Source organism: Macaca thibetana, chromosome Y, assembly GCF_024542745.1.
Source record: "Macaca thibetana thibetana isolate TM-01 chromosome Y, ASM2454274v1, whole genome shotgun sequence".
NCBI classification, from domain to species: domain Eukaryota; kingdom Metazoa; phylum Chordata; class Mammalia; order Primates; family Cercopithecidae; genus Macaca; species Macaca thibetana.
Window position 1 is genome coordinate 2,894,040 of NC_065599.1, and position 9,800 is coordinate 2,903,839.

The 9,800-nt window shown below is 39.6% G+C and overlaps 1 pseudogene; it reads left to right on the top strand.

Annotated features, from left to right (window-relative positions):
• The first annotated feature begins 2,054 nt into the window (after window positions 1–2,054).
• LOC126947208 (testis-specific chromodomain protein Y 1-like) lies at window positions 2,055–9,482 on the top strand (annotated as a pseudogene).
• Window positions 9,483–9,800: the final 318 nt, after the last annotated feature.

The window sequence follows — 9,800 nt, forward strand, 5'->3', positions numbered from 1 at the left end:
ACATTATTAATACAAAGAGTAAAATTGTTTTAAAACCTAAAAATGTCTATATATATATAAAATACATATTTATTTATTACAGATATTTAAAAGCAGGCTTGATCCGGGGGAAGAACAAAATATGAGCAAATCAAAGAAAGGGTAGTTGACACTATTAAGTTAGGAAATGATAGAAAAAAAAAAAAAAGTAATGAGAACGCAGTCTAAAATGCTGTGGGACGCTATGAAGCAGCCATATTACACATACTGGAAGTTGAAAGGATGAGACAAAGGATCAGGAAGACTATTTAGAAACAGTAGTGTTAAATAATATCAAGCTCAATAAACTCCAAGTAGAAGAAACTCAAAGAAACAAATGCAAATTATATGATAAGCTCTTTAAGAGAAAGACAGAGAAAATCTTGAAAGCAGCAAGAGAAGTGGCTACTCGTGTTCAGAGAACCCTCAAAAATAATCAGCAGATACCTGAAAACTCAGAGGACAGAATGCAATAGACTAACATATTCCAAATGCTGTAAGAAAAACATTTGAACAGAACTCTTATGTTCAAAAAGTTGTCCATCATGAGTGAGGGAAAAATTATAACATTTTCAGATAAAAGCGGGGACCTTTTACCAGTAGACTACCTTTTTAAAAATGCCCTATGGGGTACTTCGTGGTAAAATGAACAGACACTGAAGAACAGTATGAATGAATATATATTAAGATAAATACATGAGCAATTATAGAACATAAAAAATTAACAATGTACAACTCCACAATTTATTTCCCCTGTAATTAAAAACACTACTATACATAATAAAAATACTATCACTAACTTGTGTTTTTGACGTACATTTCATAAAGGTAAGATTTTGAGAACTCAGTAAGTGAAATAATGAGGGTGAAGCTATACAGGTGTAAGGGATTTGTATGTTATTGAAGGTAAGCTACCATATCTCTAAAAGTGGAATAACTTTAGAATATTCAGTGCAATCATAATAGCAATCACAATTAAAGAAACAAAAAGAAAAGAAAAAAAGAGTAACAGGCAGGTAAAAGCTTTCTGTAGTACACCAGAGTGTAGGAGCTGTGGATTTAGCTACCCTCACCTGAGGCTACTGAGCCAGCTATAATGTACCATGGGACAAAGCCCAAGCTGTCTCACCAGGGAGTAAGTGTGGAAAGCCTAAGGCCACATAGCTTAGCTGCTATTTCCCACAATTTTCACTACACCATTGGTGATGAAGCAGAATAGACTCATCCATACGAAGAATGTGGTGAAGCCCTGGAGGCAGAAAGAAGTGAGGTTGTGGAGATGCAACTGAAACAAGTTGATGCAGCAACTGCTTCAATCCTGTGTCTTTCTTCGTGGCTTCCCAGGTGTTTGAGGTTGAAATATTGTTGACAAAAGACAGGACAAAAGTGGGAGGACAGATGTCAAGCACAGTGGCTCACGCCTGTAATACCAGAACTTTGAAAGGGAGAGGCGTCCAGATCACGAGTTCAGGAGAGCCAGACAATCCAGGCTAATACAACGAAAACCCGTTTCTACTAAAAATACATAAAATTAGCTGGGTGTGGTGGCAGGCACATGTAATCTCAGCTACATGGGAGCCTGAGGCAGGAGAATCACATGAATCCTGGAGGTGGAGGTTGCAGTGAGGCAGATTGCCCAACTGTGCCACTGTACTCCTGCCCAGTGATAGAGCAACACTCTGTTTAAAAAAAGAAAAGAAAAGAGAAAAAAAAAGAAGAGAAAGGTCGGGCGCGGTGGCTCTTGCCTGTAATCCCAGCACTTTGGGAGGTCAAGGCGGTTGGATCCCGAGGTCAGTAGACAAGACCATCCTGACTAACACGGTGAAGCAAGATACAAAAAATTAGCCGGGCGGTGGTGGCAGACGCCCCGTAGTCCCAGCGACTCGGGAGGCTGAGGTAGGAGAATGGCGTGAACCCAGGAGGCGGAGTTTGCAGTGAGTCAAGATTGTGCCACTGCACTCCAGCCTGGGAGACAGAGCAAGACTCCGTTTCAAAAGAAAAAAGTATTTAATATTGGAAAGGTTAGGAGAAACGGGATGATACCTGGGAACCGGAGCAGCACAGGTGAAAAAGGTATATATGACTTTAACAAACAACAGACTGAAAAACAGAAAAGAAAAAAAAAAAAAAAATGGCACAGATCAGAAAAAGCAGAACTTTTTCAAACAATGCCAGAAGAGGAATTTCTAGATCTACCAACCCCAAGTTTTCTAAGAATGGTCCTGTAATGCTAGTTACTGGCAAACACCACAAATTCAAAAGCAGCCAGTTATGTGCTGCCAGCCAGAAAGTCAGCAGAAACCCAGTGTCACCTCTCTTCAGCCCAAAGCATATGGAGCTAGTAAATCCAAATATCGAGAAAGACACTTGCCCTCACAGCCCCTTTAACAAGAAGAAAACAGTGAGTGGCATTCAGGAACTGGACCCTATTGGACCCTATTGAGAGAGATCAGCAGGATATAGTGGTCTTCAAGGAGGCAGAAGGGAAGGTCGTCAGGGTTTTATCAGACCGCAGGACAGGACAGTGTGGAATAAAGAAAAGACCCAGATTCACCCCTATTTTCTCAGATGTCTGGCTCAGACTGAGAGCCAGACTTCCATGACTTCCATGACTGCAGACTCAGGCACCAAAAAGGTATAGTGGTCTTAATGGGCCCATTAGCAGCCAATGGAACAATAGGCGTGCATACATTAGTTCCAAGCGTGAAAGGTGGGCAAAGAAATGCTACTGATGATGGCAGAGTCCAGCCTTTTGTCAAGAGGATATACTTCACCATAAGGCTAACAGAAAGTGCCAGCACAAACAGAGACATAGTAGTGAAGAAAGAGGACGAATTCACCCAGATATTGCTATCAACTTGATCAACAGAAAAAAAATGCTCTGAATACAGCAGTAATTAAGAAATGGTGAATGCTCTGAATAGGGCTGCTGTGGGTAACAGCCATCTCATGATGTTCAGTGCAGCTGGAAGTGTCTTTTGCTGTGGTCTGTATTTTGGTACTTTGTGAAGGACTTAGGAATGACAGAAACAGAACAAGCCTTGAAATGTTGGACACCATCAAGAACTTCGTGAATATTTTCAATCAATTTAAAAAGCCTTTTGTTTTACCAGTCAGTGGCACATCCTTTGGAATAGGTGTGTTCACACTGCCTCTCTGTACTTTCATGTGACCTAATGAAAAGGCTTGGTTTCAAATCCTTGCATGACTTTTGGACAGAGTGCAGATGGCTGCTCTACAGTTACATTTCCCAAGCAGATTGGTGAAGCGTCTGCCAATGAAATGTTAATTGCTGGGTGAAAACTGACAGAAGAGGAGGCATGTGTCACAGGTCTGGTCTCTAAGGTTTCTTTGCAAGTTTCACCCCATAGGTTATGATACAAATGAAGGACTCTGCCTCATGTAATCGAGTTGTGCTGGAGACATGTAAGGCCCTTGTATGCAGTAATATTAAGATGACATTGGAACAAGCCAAAGAGACAGAGTGTGAGTTACTAAAGAAAATCTGGGACTCAGACAAAGGGAACAATTCCATGTTAATGTATGTGGAAAATACAATTGATGAGTTTTAATTGTCAGTCTGTCTTCTCAGGACACAAGAACTGAGCTGAACCAAATACATCATAAGTTGCAAGATACCCTAATCCATCTTCATAACCCAAAACAATTTCACCCATAGCTGAGGCCTGAAAGGAGAACTGAAAATGTCCAAGCTATGTATTTAAATTATCAAGGAATGTTTAAGCACTGCAACTTTAAAATAAGTAATAAAAAAAATCTTCTTTGCCTTATTGTGATTATTTTATGCAAACACAAGCCCAAATATAAAAGCAGACTGGTGAGTAATAGACTGTTTTAGCAAAATCTAAGTTCTATCTATGTCTTCTACTATATATAAGACCATAATTGTTTTTATGAGATTTAGATGACAGAGATTTATGAAATAATTTTTTTTTTTTATATCCGAGAATGCAGAGATATCCTGGGTATCAGGCAGCCTCCACTCCCCTCCCACACACACAAAAAACACACAGAATTATCAGAGATGGTGCCTTTGACTTTAGAGTGGCACACGTATCTCAGAGACACAAAATTCTGGATTGAAAGCCTTATCTTTTAGGATAAATATTTCAGACACAAAATTCACTGATGATCATTCTCCTAAACCAAACATACGATTGGAATTTGTGCTGAGATACCACTTGATTTTTTTTTCTTTTGTAAATGTCTAGTTCTTACTCAGTTAACAAAAATAAACCTTTATCTCTCTAAAGTAAACTTCTTGCACCATATTAGTGAATTATGGAACAATCCTTGTGGAAATTTCCACGTTTTAATGTTTATCCTGTGCAGATGACATTTAAAATTATTGTTGTCTGTTTTTATGTGCACACAGTTTTCTGGAACTCTCTACATTTTCAGCTATCCAGAAGCTCTCTGAATCCTTTCCTGTTGGTTTCTATGGAGGCTCCATTATATAGCCTGATCGAATAATCCACTGGCCACTTGTGATGAACATGACATTTGTCACAGGATCTCTAGGGTGTCACTTCAGCAGGCAAGAATCTCTGTGGATGACAGCACATTTGCACAATGTCATAGTGGGCATGGGAGCTGGGAGAGGCCAGGCAATGGGAACAGGCACTTCGGGGCCATTGTTGGAAAAATGGCTTCCCAGGTCTCAGAAAGCTGAGGGATGCCTGAGTCTGCATCTGTGGTGGGGCAACTGCCACTGCTCCTGAGTAGGTGGGGCTCCTGTTAATTGAACTTGGGTGTGAGTGTGGTTTCTGCCTTTTCTCAGTTTCCAGCAGTTTCACGGAGTGCACAGCCCTGGCTTCGCCTCCCTCATTGCACCTGGTATCTTTGAAGCAGCCCCTCTAAATGGGCTGCTGCTGCCATTACCTGCAGCACCTGTGTCATTTTGGAATGATGCAGAGTGAACCCTATAATCCCTACCCTCAAATAATGCCTTTGTGTTTTCACTGACAAACCCCAGCATGTAGCTCTGAATCATCATTATCATATTAAAAGGCAGCATTTGGAGATTGCAAAGATTTTTGGAGTTCTATGGCAGAAAGCAGACAAATGTCAAACATCTTTTACAACCTTACAGCTATGAAAAAGAGACCCCTAGTACTAGACTGTTCAAATGTTGAATTCTAAGAATTAAAACAATATATTCCTGTATTAGAAACCTTTATTTTAAAAGAAGAAAGTACAGATTGAACATAGCTAATACAAAAATTTCACATGTGCTCTAAAGTGAACCTTGATTCCATGTCAAAAGTGGAAAACTGTACAGAAAAGCCCTTAACACAATCTTTATTTTATCTACAAAATACACAAAATTACCTTCATGAAAGCGTAAGAGAAAAAACAATGAGGAATCTAGAAGTGGTTCTTGATTAACTTTTTTTTATACACAGGAACAGCCTGAAAACTCAGGCTGCAGACACCGATTACAAAAAGTTGAACATGAGGATATCCTAAAGGTATAACCACAGCTGCACTGATAAGAAAACAAGGTAGAACATGACAATGCCTTTGTCATTTTTTCCTAAAACATAATCACACCTCCAGAGATAAGAGGACAAGGCCAAAGGAATAAGTGCCTCTGTCATTCACGTAATCAGCAGACTTCAAGAAAATACACACTCCTCCCATTGTGGGCATGATACACAGTAGGCTCCAGTGGGCTCTGATGAAATATTTTTCTTTTCTATTTTGGACATGCTTTGAAGGCAAGCAAAGCATTTATGAATTATCCCTTCAGCTTCTGCTTTTCCCCAGCCCAGTGATCCAGACAAAGCTTTTACTTTAGCCTCTCATTTTTCCCAGGCCAGGTTCTGAACCTAGCTGAAGTAGTGCTTTCTTCAAGACAGCCCACAGACACCTCAGAACATTTCATTCTTTCCAGTTCCTAAAAAGTAATGACCCAGCTTTATAATTGGAAACCCTCGCAAATCCCCTCTTTACTGTGGAGAGTTTTCTTCTTTTGCTTATTAACCTTTTCTTCCTACTTGAAATTTGCATCATCCAGCCTCCTTAATTATTGTGGCCATGAGACATTACTTCAGCCTGTGATTGGTCCCAGGCCAAGGTCTCAGGTCAAGCTGTCACTTCAGCTCCTTCTTGGTCCAGGGCCAAGTTGCAATGCTGAGCTTAGTAGCTTCTATAAATCATCACTTCATTTGCAGATTAATTTAAGTCCAAGGTTCAGGGCCAACCCGAAAAATGCTTACTCCAAGACCACTAAGCACATTTCTTTACTTCTCTGCCTTTAGAAACCGTAAGCCTCAGTCTCAGAGTAGGTAAACCACTTGTATTCCACTTCCACAGTGAAGAGGTTTTTACTTTCACTTATAAAAGTTTTGCTTCAAACGATTTGCATCCATCTCCTTAATTTTCTTGGCCATGAGACCAAGAGCTCCGTGTGCCTCACAATTAGAGATTGCTACATTGTGGTGCACTAATGAGACTGCAATAATTGAAGTCTAGGAATCGAAATCTGGGATGCATCAGCCTTGCGAGACCAACTGACAAACTTGCCCCACACTGTGATACACACCCTTAGGGGCAGTCAAACACATAGTGGTCACCAACACAGGCTGGAAAGGTTCAAGGAAGCTTTACACAGCCTAGAAACCTGAGGGACACCATGAAGCCACCATACATGTGCATTTGGGGCTTTCAAAGGGAGAGATATATAATCAAGGAGACTATTTAACAAAATAATAATAAAGAACATAACAATTTAAGACAACAAATAAATACCCAATAAGTTCAACAATTGCCAAATAAAAGAAACAACAACAACCAAAAACAAAACAAACAAACAAACAAAAAAAAAAACCACTCAAGCTTATCTGATAATTAAACTGTCTAAAACATATACAAAGATAATTTTGCGGATTTTCAAGGAAAGCAAAATAACCAGTAGATTTCTTATCTGAATAACCACTGAATAACCAGTGGATTTCTTATCTGAAAACTAAGATGGTAGAAAGCTGTAGACAAATATATTCCAAGTGAAGTCAGAAAAAAACTGTCAAACCTAAACATTATGATCAAACAAATTGTTCATCAAATGTGAGGGACAAATTATGATATTCCCAGATAAAAATGGACACCTTTTACCAGTAGACCACCCTTTAATAAATGTTTTGTGGAGTACTTCAGGGTAGAATGAACAGACACTCAAAAGCAGTATGAATAAGTAAAGATTAAGGTAAAGATAAATGCATGAAAAATATAAAAGATAAAAAATTAACAATGTGCACCTCCATAATTTGTTCTCAACACAACTTAAAACAATAATATATTTAATAAAAAATACCACTAATTGATGTTTTTGACATACAGTGCATAATTTTGAGAAGTGAAATAATGGAGTTAAGTTACACAGTAAGTGAATTAAGGGAGTTAAGTTACACAGGAATAAGGATTTTTATGTTACTGAATGTAAGCTAGTGTAACTTTAAAAATGGAATAACATTATAGTGTTCAATATAATCATCATAGCAACCACAATTAAACAAAGAAACACAAAAGAACATCAGGCAGGAAGAAAGCTTTCTGTACTACAGCTGAGAGTAGGAGCTGTGGACTTAGTTACTCCTACATGAGGCTACTGAGCAAGCTATCATGCACCATGAGACAAAGCCCAAGCTGTCCCACCAGAGACTAAAGGTGGAGAGCCTAAGGCACAGGGAATAGCTGCTATTTCACACAATTTTCATAAACCAGTGGTGACGGAATAGAAGTGGCTCATCCATACGCAGAACCTGGTGAAGCACTGGAGGCAGAAAGAAGTGGCTATGTGGAGACACAACTGAAACAAAGATGGCACAGCAACTGCTCCAATCCTGAGTCTTCCTTCATATCTTGCCAGGAGTTAGAGGTTGAAACTATTGTTGACAAAAGACAAGACAAAAATGGAAAGAAAATGTATTTGGTTCATGGAAAAGTTTCAACAAACAGGATGACACTTGGGAGCCAGAGCAGCACCTCATGAGCTGTGAAAAATGTATAAATGAGTTTAACAGACAACAGATAGAAAACAGAAAAAAACTGGCATGTACCGGAACAAGTAGAATGTTTTCAAACAATACCAGAGGAAGAACTTCCAGATCTACCAATGTGAACTATTCTAAGAGCTCTCTTAGAACATCGGTGACTGTCAAACACCACAGATCCAAAACCAGCCTGTTATTTGCTGCCAGCAAGAACATCAGGAGAAAGGCAGATTCACTTCTCTCTCACACAAAGAATATGGATCTAGTAAATTCAACTATCAAGACACTTGTTAACAACAAGAAAACTGTGAGCGGCTTTCAGGTACTCGAGAAACTGGACCCTATTATGGTAGATGAGCAGGACATGGTGGACTTCAAGGTGACAGAAGGGAAACCTGTCAGGGACCCTTTGTCAGGTCCCAGTGCAGAACACACTGGAATAGAAAACAGGACCCTGCTACACCCACTAATGTCTCAGATGTCTGGCTCAGTTACTGCTTCCACGGACATAGGCTCAGCTCCCCAAAAAGCTATAGTGGTATTAATAGACCCATTAGCAGCCATTGCAACAGACATACACACATCAGTTCCAAGATTGAAAGGTAGCCCAAGAAATGTTACGCATGACGACAGAGAGCAATCTTTTTTCAAGAAGACGTAATTCACCATAAAGCTAACAGAAAGTGTCAGCACATACAGAGACATTGTAGTGAAGAAAGAGGATGGATTCACCCAGATATTGCTATCAACTAGATCGACAGACAAAAAACGCACTGAATACAGAAGCAATTAAAGAAATGGTGAATGCTCTGAATAGGGCTGCTGCAGATGACAGGAGGCTTGCGTTACTCAGTGCATCTGGAAGTGTCTTTTATTGTGGTCTTGATTTTGGGTACTTTGTGAAACATTTAAGGAATGACAGAAAGTGAGCAAGGCTTGAAATGGTGGACACCTTCCAGAAATTTGTGAATACTTTTATTCAATTTAAAAAGCCTATTGTTGTATCAGTCAATGGCCGTGCCAATGGACTAGGTGAATCCATACTGCTCCTTTGTGATCTTGTGTGGGCTAAAGAAAAGGATTTGTTCCAAACCCCTTATACGAGCTTGGGACAGTCCAGATGGCTGTTCTACTGTTACATTTCTGAAAATGATGGGTGACGCATCTGCCAATGAAATGTTAATTACTGGGCAAAAAGTGACAGCACTGGGGGCATGTGCCAAAGGCCTGGTCTCTCAGGTGTTTTTGACTGGAACTTTCACCCAAGAGGTTATGATTCAAATTAGGAAACTTGCCTCATATAACCTAGTTGTGCTGGAAGAATGTAAGGCCCTTGTTCGCTGTAATATTAAGATGGAGTTGAAACAGGCCAATGAGAGACAGTGTGAGGTGCTGAGGAAGATCTGGGGCTCAACCCAAGGGATATAATCCATGTTAAAGTATGATTGATGAGTTTTAATTGTCAGTCTATCTGCACAGGACACAAGAACTAAGCTGAACGAAATGTATCATGAGTTGCAAGATGCCCTATTCCATCTTCCTAGTGCAAAACAATTTCACCCATTGTGAAATCTTGGAAAGAGATTTGGAAGTGTCCAAGGTATGTATTTAAACTATCATGGCATTTTTTAAGCACTGTATCTTTAAAATAATTAATAAAACTTTTTTTGCCCAAGTGTGATTATTTTATGCACACATAAGTCCCAAATATAAAGCAGACTGGTGGATACTAGGCTGTTCTTGCAAGCTCTAAATTATATCTGTGGC